The sequence below is a fragment of the Musca autumnalis genome, unplaced genomic scaffold, assembly GCF_047663935.1.
Source record: "Musca autumnalis isolate F117 unplaced genomic scaffold, ASM4766393v1 scaffold_4, whole genome shotgun sequence".
Lineage (NCBI taxonomy): Eukaryota > Metazoa > Arthropoda > Insecta > Diptera > Muscidae > Musca > Musca autumnalis.
Window position 1 is genome coordinate 206219630 of NW_027411977.1, and position 22813 is coordinate 206242442.

The following is a 22813-nucleotide window of genomic DNA, read 5'->3' on the forward strand; positions in this document are numbered from 1 at the left end:
TGAGGGAGCGAATGCAAGTTGCTACAACGAAAACAAAGTGATTCGTGAGCAGGTCTTAAAGTGAACTTCTCTGAAATTTTGTGTGGGAAGTACCCGAAGGAGTAGACAAATATAGTCCATATTCGAACCTGATCTATATCTGGTAGATATATTAGGACGTGTATTGTATGGAGGTACCTAAAAGAGTGAACCGATATAACTTATCTTTGAAGGTAAACTAAGTTTGGGCAAAATATTACGAAGGACAAATATTGGACAGAATTGGAAGAACCGTTCGAGAGTTATCTTGCACACCAACCACTACACACGGTGTCATAGGGAGATTTTTCAACCATTCAGTCTATTTTTTATGGGGGGCAGTGAATACAAGTTGTTACAACAAAAATCAAAACGACTCGAGAGCAGGCCCTAAACTGAACTGTTCCGAAATTTTGTGTGGGAGATACCCGAAGGAGGGGGCCGAATGAGTCCATATTGGAACCTCATCTAAGTGTGGTAGACGTTGTACGATGTGCAAAGTATGGAGCAAATCGGTTACTCCCTTCAAGAGTTATGGTGCACACAAATTTTCCGAAAATCTTCGAACTTTTGTGGGGCAGGTACTGGAAGAAGTGGTCCAATATAACCCATCTTCGAACTTAAACTAAGTTTGGACAAAATATTACGAAAGCCAAATTTTGGACTGAATCCGTTCATCCGTTCGAGAGTTATTGTGCATTCCAGTCGGACAGACAGACGGACGGACATGGCTAAATCGACTACAAACTGTCTAAAACCATTATTTCGATGAGGCACACTTTGTCCGTATGACATTGTATATACCCTCGTTAGCATCAATGCTGAGGGTATAACATTTGGAAAAGAAAAGAAAGTAGTAACATAGCAGACAGGCCGAACTTCTTATTCCCTCCACCATGAAATATTCTAAACTGAAATAACACTGTGCCACAAATTGGAACTCAAGGTCTGTGCGGTGGAAAATTCCTTTTGGAGATGAAAGCCCTTAGTGAGTATATTAAGAACCCAAAAGGAAAATTTCCCCATAGGTCAAGTTTCCGAGATATTGCGCGATGAATTTTTTGAATTTTCGCCTATGATGCTTGAGAAAATAGCTTTATATCTCTGTTTGCCGTTATTGTAACTTCGTTTTGAGATTACATGTTTTCAGTCAATCTTTTTGTAGAACATTTCATTCTTCTAACTCAATTCCTTTCATGTCCTTTTCGTCCTTTCTTTCTTGAACCGTAGTAAAAGTACCACAAGATGAGATTTTACAGCATCCAAATATTCCACAAAAATATTGCTCAGAGAATTTTATGTACGGTTCTCATTGACAACTAATCGATATTGTCACGTTTTTATTGTCTTTTTTTACATTTACCCTGTTTTTGTTCAGAACAAACCTATGTTTTGTTTTTCTGTATATGAGGAAAAGTCAAATTTTTTTAGTTTCCATGAAGCCAAGGTTTGCACTATTATAATACGCGAACTATTGTAGTTTACCAGTAACTATGACTATTGCTGGATTTATTTAGATGTTTTTGTACAAAGCTCAAAAATGTAGCAAAAAAATTTAATTTACGTGGTAGTTACGACCGCGTAAAGGAAAAAGCATAGGTAAAAACACGTTGAAGCTAAACAGGTTTGTTACATTGCTATTCGATTTCTGAATAAACCGTTCAAATGACGGACATCTGTCCAAAGTAAAAGTAGGAGAATACAAAATGAAGATTACACTTCTAATGTATCACTTTCCAAAATTTCCACTGCATCCACCTTTTATGGATGCTGACATTTTGAAGCCGGATTTCAGGTGTTTTTTGTATTTTTTATGTAACTGGGACGCGCATTCGGATATTTCGAAAAACCAATTATAGGATTAAAGAACTCGCGATTTCGCATAATCTGATATGTATATTGAGTATGTAGCCCACACAGCAGCAGAGTAATCTACTGCCAAAGGCCAAAATTTAGTGCGATATTTTTTCTAAAAAAACTATTTTTTGGGTACAGTATTTACAATATCGTTTTGAGTGTGCTGGTACCCCGCGATATTTTAGTTTTTCGACGATCCGGATCATATGAATCACAGATCGTAAAAATCCATCTACTAGAACGGCGGAAATGGCTACTGCAAAAATTGAAAAATTTGCGAAAAATGTTTTTCAAAATATCGCTGACTAATTCGCGTTTTATGTGGATCGTTTCCATTTCAATAAAGAAAGTGAATCATCACTCGCGTTTGTGCGAAAACATCGGTTTGAAAAATTTAGTGGCATGGGAGCTGTATCCGATTTATCCAAAAAATACTGTGTGATGCTACATCCACGGTTCTTGATGGATTTTATTGAAATATGTTTAGATCGATGTATTTTTTCACGATTGATAGTGAAATAGGATGCGCATAAAAAGTGTATGCACTTTGTGCAAAACATAAGCGTTATACAGTTTGTTGCACACTAAACTGCAGACGATGCTACATCTTAGCGGCCAAAGTAAATCCTGGCAAATGTGTACAAATTAAGAGAAAAGAATTCGCTGTATTGGTAAACCGCATGCGCATCAATTGATTTTGACGATTTCGCGATTTACACGCATTTCAAAATGAACATTACCCGATACAATTTTATTTCAAGATTATACCCCATTTAAAGGAACCCAATATTTATTTGAAAAATATCCATATCTTCTGCTAGATGTTAGCGTGTTTTCGAGAAGTGATTAGAATAAAAAATGTGATTTATTGCGTGAAATTTAACTAAAATAGAAGAAAAACTCCGACCTATTTTTCTTACATTTTGTTCAACTAACTCACAAAATAAATTTTAATAAATATTTTCTCTTACAAAAATTTTATAAATTTCCTCAATATATTTTTTATTTTTTGCTATAATATGCAAACCGCTAAACGGATTTGTATAGTTTTGGTTTCATTTGAATCTTCGCGATGTTTAGATTACGTACATATTTTTATATATTTTTCAGATGCATAAACAGCTTTAATTTTTTTAGAACAAGTTGTGAACTACCAATTGTTTTGAATGCTTTCTTAATTTCCGCGAAAATGTACAACTTTTTCACTAAAGTTATGGGACCTCAGTAAACATATAGTATGTAGGGAGCCCCTAATTAAGAGAGTTTCTCAATATAATGATTAGAGTCTTTTAAAGATTTTTTTCTTTTTATCAGAATTGAAACCGCCATAACTTTTCCGCGCAACAACCAAAATTAGTATCTCGAACAGATTTAAGAATGAGATTTTTTTCCCAATCTATGTACCAAAAATCTTTCATGTAGCTTAAAAAAAAATGTTTAATTTTTTTTTTATGGAAAACTAAAAAATTTTGTCTTTTCTTCATATACGTTATTTGTTAAGTATTGGTAGGTATACATACCCATTGGTTATCGCTTATATTGACATCTGGGATGTATCTGAAATATATAGCTCCCGATATGCTGAACACGTTAATGACATATTTTATGGCAAATAGATCCGGTTATCTAATATTTTGAACAGGATATAGCGATATAAAACCCGGATTTTGTACCGATTTTAAGTAACGGATTAAGCTTATATGTATACCATTAGAAAGCTAATAAAATTGCCAATCAGGGAAAATAAATTTTTTGACAGCATCTTACCTGAGTTCGGTGCTAAAACAAAAAACCCGTATTCTTGAACCGTTTTTAAGGAAAAATATCACTGCGCGTAAATATGAAGATAAAAGCTTGGTGGGTGAAATATTCTTTTTGCCGATGAAAGTCGATGAAGTTAATATTATGAACCCGGAAGGACAGTTATGCCATAGGTCAAACTTCTGAGTTCATATATCGACAATCGGTTGAAGTTCGATTTAGTGACAACTTGAATGCCTTCACGATAGTACCTAAAGTCCTGACAGATATGACGATGAGGTAGATCTTCCATCACGGTGTGATGGCGGGGATGATACTCCAGATAGGATGCCAGCAGGAACTGTCTAGTCAGCAACACATTATCTTGTCTGACTGAAAGCATGAAGGTGATCACACTGGACATTTGAACACAACCATTTGCAACTCGCATTGGGCGCCGCTGAGGGAGGAAGTCCAGACTGGAGTTACATAATTAAGAACGAAACGACCGATGGCTTTGTGCGTTGCTACCAGTGCACAGTGGAGGCACTTACATGGGAAGGTGTAGCAATGATACTTCTAGATAATATATCGAACTGAAATTTTTATCAATGGGTCCTAGTGGCCTTAAAACACCTTAACAAACTTATTGTAGTTCTTGGTCCAAGTTTTCGCGTGGATCTCATATAACGAATCATCCTGAATTGAATTATTTTACTGTTTTCAACACATTGTTCAATCGAATTTGTTGTAAACCTCCCCGCGAAAAATAGATCAGTATTGGTCCATGATTTGGTATACTTACTTAGCTGGCCCATTACAGAACATTTGTTCTATAGGCCGAACTAAGAAGAGATCTCCATTCCTCTCTATTTGTTGCTTTGCACTCTGGAATACCGCGCCTTTTCATCTCATCATCCACTTGTTTGCGCCATCTATTCCTTGGCCTGCCAATTCTGCGTGCACCGCCATGTGGCATGTATTCATACGCCTTTTTAGCGGGTTCATCATCGCTCATTCTTTTGATATGGCCTAGCCAACGCAATCGCTGCTTCTCGATACGTTTAACAATATTGATGTCGTTGTATAGCAGATACAGCTCGTGGTTCATGCGACGTCGATATTCACCGTCAACGCAGATTGGTCCGTAGATCTTTCGAAGAATTTTTCTCTCAAACACACCAAGCACTGCCATGTCTGCTTGCGCAAGTACCCAGGCTTCGGAGCCATACATCAGCACGGGTAGTATCAGTGTTTTGTAGAGCGTTATTTTTGTTTGACGAGATGTGGCTTTGTTTTTAAACTGCTTACTTAATCCAAAGTAGCATCTGTTGGCCAATACAATTCTTCTTTTTATTTCACAACTGATGTCGTTTGTTGTGTTGACGGAGGTGCCGAGGTAGACGAAGTCTTTTACTACCTCAATATTATAGGAACCAACTTCCACAGTCGGTCCGAGCTCAATGGACGCATTGCGCGTCGACACCATCAACTTGGTCTTCTCACCGTTTACCGCCAGACCCACTTTAGCAGATTCTCCTTCGACCTTCATAAAGGTATCAGTTACTTCTTCTACTGATCGGCCCATGATGTCTATATCATCAGCATAAGCAAGTAACATGTGACTATTGGTGTATATTGTACCACTTCTTTTGACGTTTGCCTCTCGTATAACCTTTTCTAGCAGGATGTTGAAGAGGTCACACGAAAGGCTGTCTCCTTGTCTGAAACCTCTTTTGGTACCAAACTCTTCGGAGAGGTTCTTTCCTATTTTAACTGAGGACCTCGTGTCAGTTAAAGTCATTTTACAAAGCCGGATGAGCTTTGCGGGAATACCAAATTCAGACATGGCTTGGAATACCTTTGAGCGCAGCGGACTGTCGAAGGCTGCTTTATAATCGACAAATAGGTGGTAGGTGTCGATCTGCATCTCTTGGGTCTTCTCCAGGATTTGCCGCAGGGTAAATATCTGGTCAATGGTGGACTTGCCAGGTCTAAAGCCGCATTGGTATGGTCCAATAATCTCGTTGACCATTGGCTTTAGTCGTTCGCACAATATCCCTGACACGATCTTGTAGGCAATAGGGAGTAGACTTATGCCCCTATAGTTAGAGCATACAGTCTTATCTCCCTTCTTGTGGACGGGGCACAGGATACTCAGGTTCCAATCGTCGGGTACTCGTTCTTCCTGCCAGATGGTGCTAACTAGCTGATGAATACACCTTATCAGCGTGTCGCCTCCGGTTTTGAACAGCTCGGCTGGTAAGCCATCGGCCCCTGCTGCCTTATTATTCTTCAGCCGATTTATTGCTGTCTTTACCTCATCTTGGCTGGGCGGTATACATTCAATACCATCTTCTGGGATTGGGACTGTGGTATCTTCGTCGTCTTCGCTGCTATTGGATACCAACAGATTTGAAAAATGTTCTTTCCATATCCTGAGTACACTATCTGTATCAGTTACCAAATTACCTTGCTGGTCTCTACAGGAGGATGTGCCTGTACCAAAGCCATCAGTTTGATGCTTGACTCTTTGGTAGAATTTTCGGACTTCATTCTGGCTCCTGTACATCTCGATTTTTTCACACTCCCGCTTTTCCATCTCTCTCTTTTTCCTGCGGAAAAGACGTTTCTCCTCTCTCCTTTTCTCCCTGTATCTCTCTCGTGCGCTACGCGTTGCTACGGATTGTAAAGTAGCCTTATATGCCGCATTTTTCTCTTCGGTGGCAGCACGACACTCCTCATCATACCATGGATTCCTTGGTGGAGGTCTCTGGTATCCAAGTATGGATTTTGCGGCTGTTTGCATGGAGTGGGCAATGCTTTGCCATTGCGCTGATATGTTATCGGGATGAGGAGGGCTTTGATTAAGCAATTGGGCTAGTTGAGTGGAATATGCTGTGGCTATCTGTTGTGATTGCAGCTTACCGATGTCTAACTTTCGTGTTGTGTCTGTTCGTACTTTGTTTGCTACGTTTAGGCGGGTGCGTACCTTTGCTGCAACAAGGTAGTGGTCCGAATCAATGTTTGCGCCTCGGAACGATCGTACATCCAACACGCTCGATGAATGTCTTCCATCTATCACAACATGATCAATTTGGTTTCTTGTTTTCTGATCTGGAGACAGCCAGGTGCCCTTATGAATATCGAGATGATTAAATCTGGTACTGCTAACTACCATGTTTTTTGCAGCTGCAAAGTCTATCAGCCTCATACCATTGTCAGATGTTTCACTGTGGAGACTGAATTTCCCGACTGTTGGGCCAAAGATATTCTCCTTTCCAATTTTGGCATTAAAATCGCCTAGAATGATTTTAATGTCATGGGCAGGGCAACGGTCATATGTTTCTTCTAAGCGCTCGTAAAATATATCTTTGGTCTGTTCGTCCTTTTCTTCAGTGGGAGCATGAGCGCAAATAAAGCTGATGTTGAAGAATTTAGCTTTTATTCGAATAGCAGCAAGTCTTTCATTCACTGGAGTGAAGCTGGATACAAGATGTTTTAGTCTCCGACTAACTACGAATCCACAACCAAACTCATGCTTTACGTCATGGCAGCTATAATACAGTGCGTCACCTTTAGGTGTTGTTGTGACGCCTTTCCCAATCCATCGTATTTCCTGTATGGCAGTAATATCGGTCTTTTACTTTTCAAGTACGTCTGCCAATGCGAAGACTGCACCTTCTCTATAAAGAGTGCGAACATTCCAGGTGCAGATTCGCAGATCATGGTCCTTAAAACGTTTGCGGGGTTCGTCAACTTTAGAGGGGTTTGTTTTTCTTTTCTTTCGTTTTTTCATAGTAGGCTGTTTTTTCTAGGGGAGGGTTACTAACCCGACGCCCAAACCCAAGTTTTTAACGTTCTTATGGGTGAACGCGCGGCACATGTTAGCTCACTACCTTTAACGGGTGTTAAAGGCAGTTCCCCAGGTGACACCACGGGGAGGTCAGTGTCCACTTGGGATGAAAGAGGGACCAAGATAAATCCTGGGCTTTGCCATGTTAAAACCGGTCAGGACCGTTCCTTGGTATCATCCATCCCCTACGTCACCCCCATGATTTGGTATACTCCCACATTATTTCTGTTTCTATTTATTTCTGCAGATGTTAAGCAAATATTCAATCCCAATGTGTTTTAGTAACGAAATCAGAATTCAGAAAACCACCATCAATTTTTTGATACTTTATAAGATTTAATCACCTTTTTTCTGCAGAATTACCTGTAACAATGTATTTTTGTTCACAGTGCGGGGAAATTTTCACGTATAGGCGTGTGAAACATTAGGGTGTCCCAAACAAGAAAACTATTTTAAATGGTTTTTTAAATGGTTTTATTTAGCTCACCCCGTTTGTTTTATTTATTATTTATTCTTGGGTCAAATTTAGTAATTCAAATTTCACCCTCTTCCTGTCAACCGATTAATCTGAAATTTTGTATACACTTTGGATTTTGGTGACAATACAATTATATTTATTCATTATAAATTCAAGATGGCGGCCGCTACAAAATAGCGGATAACGTAGGTTTTATCAATCCCATCAATATGGGTATCAAATGGAAGGGCTCAACAAGCTCAACAACAATATACTATAAAAAATTTAAATCCAAGATGGCGGCCGCTACAAAATGGCGGATAACGTAGGTTTTATCAATCCCATCAATATGGGTGCGGCCGCTACAAAATGGCGGATAACGTAGGTTTTATCAATCCCATCAATATGGGTATCAAATGAAAGGGCTCAACAAGCATAATACAATATACTATAACAAATTGAAATCCAAGACGGCGGCCGCTACAAAATGGCGGATAACGTAGGTTTTATCAATCCCATCAATATGGGTGTCAAATGAAAGTGCTCAACCAGTAGAATACAATGTACTAAAGTTAAAATCTAAGATGGCGGCCTCTACAAAATGGTGTATAACTTAGGTTTTATCAATCCCCTCAAAATGGGCATCAAATGAAAGGTCTCAACAAGTAGAATACAATTTACTATGCAAAATTGAAATCTAAGATGGCCGCCGCTACCAAATGGCTGATAACAATTTTTTATCAATCCCACCAATATGGGTATCAAATAAAAGGGCTTGACAAGAAGAATACAGTGCATTATACAGTACATCTTATACACCCGAAAGCCATACAGTTTCCAGCTAAGTACAATTACGGGACGGCTGAAAGAAGAATGTTGGCTTTAATACTATCATGGGCTTCTTAAATACATAAAATGCAGGGCAGAACTGTGGATCACGCAGTCGTATACTTAGGTGCGAAACTGTTTGAAGAAGGTCAAGCCTACGTGGCTCTTAGTAGAGTAAGATCTTTGCAGGAACTACGTATAGAGGAGTTGGACTGCAATAAACTAACGGGCAAGAAACCTTGCAATAATGAAGCACTAAACGAATTAAACAGAATGCGAAATAAAAACTAAAAACTAGAAAATAAAAATAGGTAAAAAAACTTTTTAAGTTAAACGGTTTTATGTTAAACATACATTGCAATGTTTAAGATAAATGTACTAAAAACCAAAAAATAATAAAATAGATACAGTCGTGGAAATTATAAACATATGCATAGACTAGACTAAAATAAAACCGTGGGGCACGTCAATTGTCTACAATCGTTGATTAAAATGTTTGTTTTGTAATGTTACACTATAATTAGGCAGTTGTTCAACCGACAACGATGGACGTGTGATAAGTAGGGCTAGAATGTGGAAACAAGCTAGCAAGCTCGATTATAAGCGAGTTTTAGGGTTTCATAGTGGTGAGCGAGTAGTACTTTGTCGATTAAAGACAAACTACGAGCAGTGAAACGATTCCTCGCCAGCCAGCAGTGTGAATGTCCAACGATAAACTAGTTACAACATCTCTTTTATTTACATGGAGTGTATAACTATTGGAATTTCCATGAGCAAGAAAATAGTAAGTAATTTCCTCACCGTCTGCGGGACAACTGCCTAACGACGAATTAAACGATTCTTCTATCGCACATTAAGTCGATAATTTGTAGACAATTGACGTGCCCCACGGTTTTGTTTTAGTCTAGTCTATGTATATGTTTATAATTACCACGACTGTATCTATTTTATTATTTTTTGGTTTTTAGTACATTTATCTTAAACATTGCAATGTATGTTTAACATAAAGCCGTTTAACTTAAAAAGTTTTTTTACCTATTTTTATTTAAAGTATATACCCCCATTTTAAAAAAAATCACTAATACCACAAAAAACTTTATCTATCTATATATATAAAATTGAAATTTGTTCGTACGTTTGTTTGTGCCTTATACACTCGAAACCACTTCTACATGGCCTGGAATGAAAATAGGCTATATCATTTTTTGAAATTTCGTGTTGATCTGGAGATATAGCATCAAAACCGGAGGTACCTCCAAAAAATTTAGATTTTGTATGCAAATATCTTTAGAACTATTACAGATACAATCTCAAAATTTTGTATTTGTGACGGAATTTGATGTAGAAATAAATTTAACAAATTATATTCAAATCGGTTCAGATTTGGATATAGCTCCCACATACAAATATTTTCGCCCGATTTCCTTCTTTTATGTACCAAACATGCTATTTATGTCCAATTTCACTGAAATTTTGAATTTTTCACGGAATTTGTTCTAGAAATAAATGTGCCAAGTTATATTGAGATTGGTTCAGATTTGGATATAGCTCCCATACACATACTTTTTTCGTCCGATTTCCTTATTTTGTGCACCAAACACGCTATATATGTCCACTTTCGCTTCGAATTATATCGAAATCGGTTCCATATATGTCCAATTTCACTGAAATTTGGAAAGCGTGACGCAATTCGTTCTAGAAATAAATGGGACAAATTATATCGAAATCGGTTCAGATTTGAATATAGCTCCCATATATATTTTCGGCTGATTTTCTGTATTTTATGCACAAAATGTGAATGTGAGACGAGGTTTGATCTAAAAATAAATTTGACAAATTATATCGAGATCGGTTCATATAGGAATATAGCTACCCATATATATTTCGGTCGATTTTATGTTTTTGTTACGCATGTTCAATTTCAATGAAATTTTGAAGACTTAGCAGTCAGTAAAAGTCATCATTATTTACAGAAGTACTTATAGTCGGGAAGGAATTGACCAAGGCTACAGCTATTAAGTATCATGTCTTTGAGAGACTTCTTAAGATTCATGTTTTATTATGATATATCTAAATCATTAGGAATACTTATAGGCAGAAAGGCTTTCGGAGGAGTGTTACCTCCTGAAACATACAAAAATACCATAGTAGCTCCATAACAACCCTGAATAGGTATATAACGCCTTCATATCTCCTATATTTATTCGTTAAAATATTAAAAACGTTAAAATAATTCTTGCATTCCATTATATTTTATCGTAGTCGGGGCAGCAAAGCGCACCGGGTTCAGCTAGTATTCTATAAAATATAAATTCTGCACAGAAAAACCAGGCTAAACTTTTGGTCACAACTACTAAAACCGCAAATATCAGCAACAAGTTTAAACAGGTTTGGAATCTACATACCCTTGGCTTTATTTCGGTATTAGTGTCGATTTTTGCAGATGTTTGGAAAGTAACTAAAACTTCATGGAAATCCATAAATCTATTTTAAATATTTTCATTTTGACCCATATTATAACTAAAATATTGAGTAATCTTGCAAATTAGAGGAATTGTTATAAGTAGGAGAACAAAGCTTAGGAGACTTACTAAATCATTCCATTTATGTTAAGACGTGAATAATAGTCCTTTGTTTCATATAATATAACCATTTTTTCTCATTTTAAAATAATTTTTTCTCCAAAATTAGTCGTGTTTGTAAGGCTTTTTCTCCGCAACAACCGCGAAAAATGGGATGGAAAAGTTGAGTTTCGAAAAAACGTGAAATGTGTAGAAACGATTTGCATCTTTAAATTTTTAAATGGTGATATTATTTTTTTGATTTTTGTCGTTGGTCGCAACCACCGTGCAGTGTTTCCTTATCACAACCACTAGGTCTTTATTCTTTTGGTCTCGAAATTTTGGCTTCGGAATTCAACGAAGCCTTGCATACAATTACGGTAATTGGCAAGGAAACTCGTGACATTATTTGAAAAGGTGGAGTTCATGACAGGTCATGAACTGTCACAATTGTCCGTTCTGACAAAAGCCTCTGGTTCAGGCCATTTGCAAATTTGGTCGTACAAGGCTGAAATGATATTGGACAACAAGGATTCTAAAACTTTTGCTACAGGTGAAAGAAGAGAAATTGGGCGGAAGGATCACTGATGGTATCGGATTTTTCAGACTATCGATATTTTGACAGCTCTATCAAGTAACCCAAGCCTGTCGCATCGAGCTTCTTCAACATGAGCAATACCAGCTGGACCTTGGAGATACCTGTCTCAACCTCACTGTCTGTGAAGAAGACTGGTTGGAGATCTCTTTGAGATTCTAACATCTTCGTGTTCTGAAAAGATTGATGTTCAATGAAATAATGGCAGAACTGTGTAGCACACTTTTTGGGATCGGAACACTGGATGTTGTTAAAGGCAATAGCAGGGAGATCTTTTATTTATATTGGAACCAGATAAATTCTGTATTGTGGGCCAATGCTGCTTCAAATTGATGTTGCAGATGATAAGGTGTTCCGACCATTTAGAGCGCCGTTGTGTCACAACAAGCACATCAATCTTGGTATTCAGCTGTTCAATTCGGTCATCAGCCGGGTTTTCGGTATGAAGGGTTCGATGATGGTTGTCTGGCCCTAGCAACGTGGCACATTATCTTGGGAGCTAGGTGGTCGGAACATGGGACCTGATTATTACGTAAGTTGAAATATAACCCTATAACCCTTATCTACGAGTATTATACATTGTTGTCTGTCCCCTTAGTTATTAATCAGGATGAAATGTCAATCCATTAGTTTTGTTTGCACAAACTTTATATATTATTATTTTTCTTCACATGGATGGTAGCACGACGAAATCAGTGTGCTACCCAACATAACAGAGTACTTCGCAGTATTCAATCATAGCCGTTACTACTATCATTTTGGTTCTTTATGTCGGTCGGCTTCTTTATATTTTCGGTATTGGTCAACCAGTTATACGCGATTCTCAAACCAATTGCTTACATTGTGTACGAAACAACAATTTCCTAAGCTCTACCCTCAAAATTTGCGCCATTCTCCCCAAACACGCCATAAAGTTAACATTCATACTGTCCCAAGCAAAATGTTCCGTATATGCCAGAAAACATAGCAAAACAACAACAAAAATATGAGTTATGATTTTGCCATTTTTTAACATAGCACGATTCTGTCATATAACATACATAGCTCTTGGAAACATTAGAGAAGCGCACAAAAAATACAAACCTCTAAAAATGCTATTAAAACACCTGTCAAAACATATGCAGAACCAGCTAAAAAGTAGTTTTAAGGCCAACTTGAATATGTATGCCCGTAGTGAGATAGGATAGGGAGCCACATCACAGCGAATGTGTGCATTTTTTAGGATGTCACCAAGTCATAAGATATGCTAACAAATTCCCTGTTTGTTTGTTTGTTTGTTTATTTTTTACCTCGATATGCAAATTGTTGTTCCACGGCTTTAGAGGAAATGGAGGCGCTTTGTTTTTCCCCGCTAGCTGCTTCGTTAGTTTGTTCCATGAACAAGTAAGCCATGATATGCATTTTGATATATCACATGTTGTTTTCGAGCAGAAATTAAATCATAAACATTCAAAAATCAACCAACCGACTACCATGGCAAGCCGTTGATCAAAACAAAACTGTCAATTTATGAGAATTTCGTTTCGGTAGAATATAGTTTGCATTTTGCTAGTTTAGTTGCTAGGCTAAGAAGAAAAACAATATTTGACGTAATATATATGCAGCTTATGCAGAAAGTGTGAAATCGATGCTACTGTTGTCTCTTCAAATGTGGGGAATCAATATCATTGGTTGTATGGTATGATAGTGGTGTTATTCAATAGTGTTAAGTTGATGTTGACGACTCCCACAAATGGTTTAAGGACTACGGTTTGTTAACCAAATTTCTAAAGGAAAGTGAATATATATAACTCTTATCTGCGTCCATGTTTTCATTGAAGAAATAGCGTGCAGAGCAGAGATATATACTTTACAATCGTATACAAAAAGCCTTCTTCCGCCATCCTGACCTTGATTAAAAATTGTTGTTGAACTCATAAAATACGAAGCATGTGAAAGCAGGACATCGGAAACCTGATATTACCATGGACTACATTTCTATCTGTATCTAAAATAGGTGGATACTATACCAGAAATTAGATTTGTGGTTAGAAATGTGGGTAAAACTTTCAAAATTTATTTCAAATGTGGTACATTATCTGCGGAACTTCAAAATGTCAGGTATTTCGGTTAGATTACCCTGTGTGACAAAAAAATTATAAGGAAAACTGAGTAAACTATGAAAGTTTAACTAAAAATATGAGACATCTGTATCGACGTTTTTATACCCTACACCACTATGTGGGGAGGGTATTATTATTTGGTAGGGAAGTTTTGTGGCCCCTGAGATCCTCAAATGTTAAATTACAGTTAGTTCCGTTAAAAATTTAGCTAATAACCTCAAAATACCGAAAATCGGGACATACCGTTATATGGGGGCTATACCAAAAATAGACCTTCGCCCATAATTATACCCTACACCACTATGTGGGGAGGTTATCATAAGTTGGTTTTGGCCAAAAAGTTTGTAAAAATGGGGGGTCCCAGTGAGAAAGAGGCATATTATATTTGGTGGTAGTCGGATTATATTCCCTAATAGAAATGTTTACCAGTGAAAAGCTTATGCACAGGGGTAGTGGTGAAGGGACACTTGTTTTCTTCTTTCAAATGCATTTTTGTTTTGTTTTTTACAACGACAATGGGGATTTTCCCATTTAGTTGTGCTTTCATGACAAATGCTTAGATCTGCCTTTGAAAGTTCTGAGTTTGGCTCTGAACGCTAACACGCCGACACAACACTTTTTTACTGTGTTTTTTCAAGGACGTGGGGTCAAACCCCAGCCTGACTTAGCTGATTTTATTTATTTGAAAATGTTGCCTTTTGTGGTCGAAGTTAAATTTTTATACCCTATACCACTATGTGGAAAGGTTATTATAAGTTTGTTTTGGGAAAAATTCAAGTAACACCGCGAAATATCGGTCCTGGACCCCCAATGTGGTATACCAATTTTCATATCTCGACGAGATAAAGCGATTTTGAGATGTATGTCCGTTCGTCCTTCCGTCCGTCCGTCTGTCCATTATAAATTGTAATCAATCTCCAGGCCGCAATTATGGACCGATCGTGACGAAATTTTGCATGGAGGTCGGGTTCAGACCAGAATAGACACCTATTGTTATTGGTGATGATCGTGAAATATTAAGCGATAGTGATCAGATAATGGACCACAATTTTGTGTGAAAATTTTGAAAATTTTTAATATACAGCTTATATATGCATTCCTGGAAGATACATTCCGCCCACGTAAATAACATTTGGAAGACCATTTCTTGGCCTTTCTATTGATGTCAATTATGTTGATTTACGTACTCAGATAACAGAGCTACAGCCGAATATACCCAGTTTTTTGTTTGAAGTGTAGTAATTAACACTCTAGAGGTCGCAATTATAGCTCAATAGTCACGAAATTTTGCACTAGGTAAGAGTTTAGGTAGACGAAGATGCCTACAGTTTTGAATGATCATATATTATTTAGCGGGTGAAATGGACCATTACTTTTGTATAAAAAATATAAAAATTTAAAATTTGGTCGTATTTTATTTCCTAGAGGGCATATACCAGCGAAGTAGCCTACATATGGAAAAATAACTACTGACCTTTCCCCTGATGCAATTTGCAATAATGTGTCTCCTGGTAGCTAGCGGGCCTACAGCCTAATATGTAATAGGTTTTGTATAGAATACAACATTTTCCTCCCATGCTACAATTTGTCTCTATCATTATAGAGAAATTCCCAGCATTATTGCAAATTACGTGGAGCCCTAGCATATTAATTGTCCAATTGAATTTTTTATACATATGTATATTGCAGCATGGATTCGCTTCGCCACCGTTTTGCACTCGGTGTCGCTACCGTTAAAGTTTTTTTGAAACATTAATTTTGGCGATGGCACCCACATTTCCTGCCGTATAATTAAATATGCATACTTTTGGATGTCATAAATTTGTTTGCATGCAAATTATTGGAATTTCTAGTCATTATTATTTGTTTTCACAAAGGAACCTGACATTCAAAGAAAATTTATAGATGCATCAGAAGGGGCTACCAATGTAAATTTTCCAATTTTGGAACTTTATTAGATATGAATAATGATATACATAATTGTTCCACAACATCCCAGTAGGGACAAGAGAGGCTTCTCTCATATGAATAAGTGCACCCCTATTCATACTAGCTCAATGATAAGGGACCTACTGTTTATCGCCGATTCCGAAGGATGTGTCGTAAGACACAGCATGTAGAGAAGTTTTTCATGGCTGAAATACTCATTGAAAATTTCATGTTGCCAGGCCTAGGAACCGAACCCGGACATTCAGCGTGAAATGCGGGTGTGCATACCATGGCACCACGGTAGCACCCTATTAGATATGTTAAAACTTCGAAATTTTAATTTTTATACCCTACACCACTATGTGGGGAGGGTATTATAAGTTGGTTTTGGCCAAAAAGTTTGTAACGCATCGAAATAATGGTCGTAGACCCATACTTACATACATACATACCAAAATAATTGTCTCGACGAGCTGAGTCGAGCTGGTTATGTGTGTCGGTCCGTCCGTCTGTCCGTCTGTCCATCTAAACCTTGTAATCACGCTACAGGTCGCAATTTTGATCGGATCGTCACCAAATTTTGGGTGTTGATGAGGGTCCCTGAGGGGAAGAAGCCTATTGATTTTGGTGATGCTCGGATAATATTTAGGGCTCGGAATGGGCAAAAAACTTATTTGGGGAAAAAGTCAACGTTTTTTTTCCAAAGCGAATATCTGTGCATCTACAATGGGTATATCAAAATGCTGCTAATGAAAGTAGAAAACATCACCTTTTTAACGACGTAAAGTAGGTTGTCGTAGGTGATCAAACAACGAAGATATCACAATAGTCGCAAATCCAACCCAACTTTTCAATTTTGTGATTTTAATCATAATGACGAATATCACAGCATTGGCTGGGGAGCTTCCAAAAGCACAGCCAAACTTTTAAAGTAGAATATCCCAGCTTTACAATGTTGCAAAGTAGGTTGGCGTAGGTGGCCAAATAATGGAGATATAGCAATAGTCGGTAATACATCCCATTTTTCATTTTTTTCCCGAAATCGCTCTAAAGGTCGCAATTTAGATCGGATCGCCACCAAATTTTGGGTGTTGATGAGGGTCCCGGAGGGGAAAAAGCCTAATAATTGTGGTGATGGTCGGATAATATTTAGGGCTCGGAATGGGCAAAAAATTTATTTGGAGAATAAGTCAAAGTTTCTTTCCAAAGCGAATATCTGCGCATATACAATGGATATATCAAAAGCAAAACCTGATAATGAAAGTAGAAAATATCACCTTTTTAACGACGTAAAGTAGGTTGTCGTAGTTGATCAAACAACGAAGATATCACAATAGACGCAAATACAACCCAACTTTTCAATTTTGCGATTTTAATCATAATGACGAATATCACAGATCTGGATGGGAACTTTCCAAAAGCAAAGCCTGGGTATGAAAGAAGAAAATCCCATCTTTACAAGGATGCATAGTAGTTTGGCGTAGGTGGCCAAATAACGGAGGTATAGCAGTCGTCGGTAATGCATCCCATTTTCAGTTTTTTTTAATCACGCTACAGGTCGCAATTTTGATCGGATCGTCACGAAATTTTGGGGGTTAAGGGGCGACCCAGTTTGATGATGGTCGAATAATATTAGGGGTCCAAATGGGCAAAAACCTCGTTGGAGAAAAGGTCAACGTTGTATTTCAAAGTCAATATCTCTGTTTCTTTAAGGGGTTATCAAAAGCAAAACATGGCACGGACAGTAGAAAATATCACCTTTACAACGATGTAAAGTAGGTTGTCGTAGGTGGTCAAACAACAGATATATCGCAATTGTCGGTAATACTTTCCAGTTTCCGATTTTTTTGTACCTTTACATTGGTGTAAAGCAGGTTGGCGAAGGTGGCCAAACAAGGGATATACCACAATAGTGGGCAATGCATCCAATTCTTCCATTTTTTGCAATTGCGTTACAGGTCGCAGTTTTGATCGGATGGTCACGAAATTTTGGTTGCTTATGGGGCTCCCAGAGAGAAAAAGGGAATATTATGTTTGGTGCTAGCCGGATTATATTCCCTAAAACATGTTTACCAGTGAAAAGCTTATGCAGATGGGTAGTGGTGTAGGGTATCACGTGGTCGGCCCCGTCCCGACTATAGCCTTTGCTCACTTGTTTATTTTAATATGCTCAATGCAAAAAAATCATTACGTATCTTCTTTTCTTATATTATTCCATAGAGTGGAGCTATATTCCAACTTCACGTCCGTCTTGTATGCAGAATGTCGTGGGTTCGATTCCCCGGCGAGGTAACATCAAACTTTCAATGGTGGCAAAATACACCTCAGTAATGTTGGCGACATTTTCTGAGTATTTCAGCCATATAAAACTTCTCCAAAAATGGTGTCGTGGGACACGCCGTTCGGACTCGGTGATAAACTGTAGGTCCCATGCTTAATGTGACAAGGTGGCAGAATCGACATAGTTATTTCTTACAATAAGCTTATTTGTTCCATACAGGAATTTTGATTTGCTGAAAGCTAATTCCCATGGGCAGTGGTGTAGGGTATCACATGGTCGGCCCCGTCCGAATATAACCTTTGCTTACTTGTTAAAACTATGTTTCCGCAAAAACATGGATGCAGTGCAAACGACCCGCAGAAAACGCAATAAAATACGCGATATTTTCAAAACAATTTTAGGTGATTTTTTTTTTTTAAATTGGAATTTCTCGTAACTAGCGTTTTTACGGAGAATGATTTATTAGATCCGAAACGTAAAAAACTAATTCCAATTATATCGAAATCGTTTCAGATTTGGATATAGCTCTCATATTTATTTTAGGCAGATTTGAGGTATTTGTTGCACGAAACACGCTATATTTGTCCAATTTCAATGAAATTTGGAATGTGTGACGGTGGTTAGTCTAGTAATAACTGTTCCAAATCATATCGAAATCGGTCAGATTTGGATATAGCTCCCATATAAATATTTTCGACCGATTTGAGGTAATTGATGCACGAAACACGCTATATACATATGTCCAATTTTGATGAAATTGGGACTATGTGGCGGAATTTGGTCTACAAATAAATGTGAAAAATTATATCGAAATCTTTTCTGATTTATATTTAGTTCCCATATATATTCTACATATTCACAGTGGTGTAGGGTACTATATAGTCGGCCCCGCCCAACTTTGATCCTTTTCTTACTGGTTTAACATAAACATAGCCACAGCTCCCACGCAAATTATCTGTTAAGGTCAATATTTTTGCCACGCCCAAAAACATTTTATTTCATCCAAATATATTTAATTTGTATAATAAATGAGTATAATGAGTCATATTATGGAGGGTATATAGAGTTTGTTTTTCCGTTTATAACGAATTGAAATAATCATTTGCGACCCTATAAAGTATATACATTCTTGATCAGAGTAAAATTCTGAGTCGATTTAAGTCCGTCCGTCCGTACGTCCATACGTCTGTGGTAATCACTCTAGCATCCACAAAAATGGAGATAGGACGAAATTTTGTTAAGATTCGTCTTTTGTTTGCAGGCAGGTCAAGTTCTATGATGGGCTATATCGGCCCATGTTTTGGTATAGCTCTCATATAACAGTACCTCACGATATTCGGTATTTTGAGGGTTTTAGCTACAATATTTAACCGAACTGTAATATGACATTTGAAGTTCTCTGTAGTCACGAAACTTTTCCAGCAAAAATCGTCAACATAGGTTGTTATGGTATAGCCCCCATATAAGGGTAGCTCCCGATTTTAGGAATTTTGAGAGTCTTAGCTACTTTGTTTGACGGCACTACCAGTAATGTGACTTTTGCCTTGTAGTTATAAAACTTTTTCACAAAAATTGTAAAGATAGGTCCACTCTTTGATGTAGCCCCGTAGATGGTACCTTTCACCTGGCTGTACATATTTTCTTTAGAGTAGATAATTTAGACTTTTGGTCGAAAAATTTCTCCACTTAAAACTGTGAAAGGAGACTAGTTATTCCATTTTAATTAAGACTATTTGATGGTGGAGGGTATAGAAAGTTCGGCCCGGCCGAACTTAATGACTTTTTACTTGTTAATTAATAACCACATTTCATTTGAAACTACTTGAATTCAATTTATAAAATAACATTCCTCAATTAACACCTACTCATGTATTTAAGGAATACCTCCAAAAACTATAGAACTTTAATAAATTTTCCTCTCAATATGAGCAATTAGTATAGTTTGTATGCCGCACAGGAAATCTTTCCATGTTAGACAGACTGCTCGGCCATAAAAACCAATATAAACTTTAATATATTTCCGATAAAAATTAATTAAAACTATGTGAATTGTTGATGGGTGTGGCAGAGATGGTTAGTGGTTTTGCACTGGTATAGAGAGAGACTTGATGGTATACAACGATATTTTCTCACTTGGAAAGTAAGAATATTTTAATTGAATTATTGTGCAAAACCACAGTCAAATATAATTAATGTCATAAATTAAAATTGTTTTGCTGCGGAGATGCGAATCAGTCTTATTATTATTGCCTGTTGCAAAAGGCTTCTTGTGAGCTCAGTGTGTACAAATATTGAAATGGGGTTATTGAATGTGTTATTAGTTTGAAGTTATATATTTAGAATTGAAATTACATTCTTTTTGAATATCATTCTAGGAACAACCGAGTTAATAAACAAGTAAGAACGGCGTTAGCGTTAGACCATTTGCAATACAAACAATCGCAGGAGTAATAGAAACATCTATACCGAATTAAAAAGCTCTATCTTAAAAATTGTGAGCTGTATCTTGATTTCAACAGACGGACATTTTTATATCGACTTAGAATTTTACCCTAATCAAGAATATATATTCTTAATAGGGTCTCCGATGAATATTTCGTTGTGTTACAAACGGAATTACTTACTTAGCTGGCCCATTACAGAACATTTGTTCCATAGGCCGAACTAAGAAAAGATTCCCATTTCTCTCTATTTGTTGCTGCGCACTCTGGAATACAGCGCTTTTTCATCTCTCCGATGAATATTTCGTTGTGTTACAAACGGAATTACTTACTTACTTAGCTGGCCCATTACAGAACATTTGTTCCATAGGCCGAACTAAGAAACGATCTCCACTTCTCTCTATTTGTTGCTGCGCACTCTGGAATACACCGCTTTTTCATCTCTTCATCAACTTGTTTGCGCCATATATTCCTTGGCCTGCCAATTTTTCGTGCAGCCAAGCGGTTCGTATTTATACGCCTTTTTAGCGGGTTCATCTTCGCCCATTCTTATGATATGGCCCAGCCAACGCAATCGCTACATCTCGATACGTTTAACTATATTGATGTCGTTGTATAGCAGATACAGCTCGTGGTTCATGCGACGTCGATATTCACCGTCAACGCAGATTGGTCAGTGGATCTTTCGAAGAATTTTTCTCTCAAACACACCAAGCACTGCCATGTCTGTTTGCGCAAGTTCCCAGGCTTCGGAGCCGTACATCAGTACGGGTAGTATCAGTGTTTTGCAGAGCGTTATTTTTGCTTGACAATATGTGGCTGTGTTTTAACACTGCTTACTTAAACCAAAGTAGCATCTGTTGGCCAATACAATTCTTCTTTTTATTTCACAACTGATGTCGTTTTGTTGTGTTTACGGAGGTGCCGAGGTAGACGAAGTCTTTTACTACCTCAAAATTATAGGCACCAACTTCCTAGTTGGTCCGAGCTCAATGGACGCATTGCGCGTCGACACCATCAACTTGGTCTTCTCACCGTTTACCGCCAGACCCACTTTAGCAGATTCTCCTTCGACGTTCATAAAGGTATCAGTTACTTCTTTTACTGATCATCCCATGATGTCTATATCATCAGCATAAGCAAGTAACATGTAGCTGTTGGTGTAGATTGTGCCACTTCTTTTGACGTTTGCCTCTAGTATAACCTTTTCCAGCAGGATGTTAAAGAGATCACACAAAAGGCTGTCTCCCTTTCTGAAACCTCTTTTGGTACAAAACTCTTCGGAGAGGTTCTTTCCTTTTTTAACTGAGGATCTCGTGTCAATTAAAGTCATTTTACAAAGCCGAATGAGCTTTGCGGGGATACCAAATTCAGACATGGCCTGGAATACCTTTGAATGTAGTGGGCTGTCGAAGGCTGCTTTATAATCGACAAAAAAATGGTAGGTGTCGATCAGCATCTCTTGGGTCTTCTCCAGGATTTGCCGCACGGTAAATATCTGGTCAATTGTGGACTTGCCAGGTCTAAAGCCGCATTGGTTTGGCCCGATTATCTCGTTGACCATAGGCTTAGTTGTTCGCACAATATCCCTGACACGATCGTGAGTAGACTTATGCCCCTATAATTAGAGCATACAGTCTACTCAGGTTCCAATCGTCAGGTACTCGTTCTTCTGCCAGATGGTGCTAACTAGCTGGTGAATACACCTTATCAGCGTGTTGCCTCCGGTTTTAAACAGCTCGGCTGGTAGGCCATCAGCTCCTGCTGCCTTATTATTCTTCAGCCGGTTTATTGCTGTCTTTACCTCATCTTGGCCGGGTGGTATATATTCAATACCATCTTCTTGGATTGGATCTGTGGTATCTTCGTCGACTCCGCTACTATTTTTTTATTGGAGACCAACAGTTTGGAAAAATGCTCTTTCCATATCCTTAGCACACTATCTGTATCAGTTACCAGATTACCTTGCTGGTCTCTACAGGAGGATGTGCCAGTTCCAAAGCCATCAGTTTGATGTTTCACTCTTTGGTAGAATTTTCGGACTTCATTCTGTCTCCTGTACATCTCGATTTGTTCACACTCCCGCTTTTCCATCTCTCTCTTTTTCCTGCGGAAAAGACGTTTCTCCTCTCTCCTTTTCTCCCGATA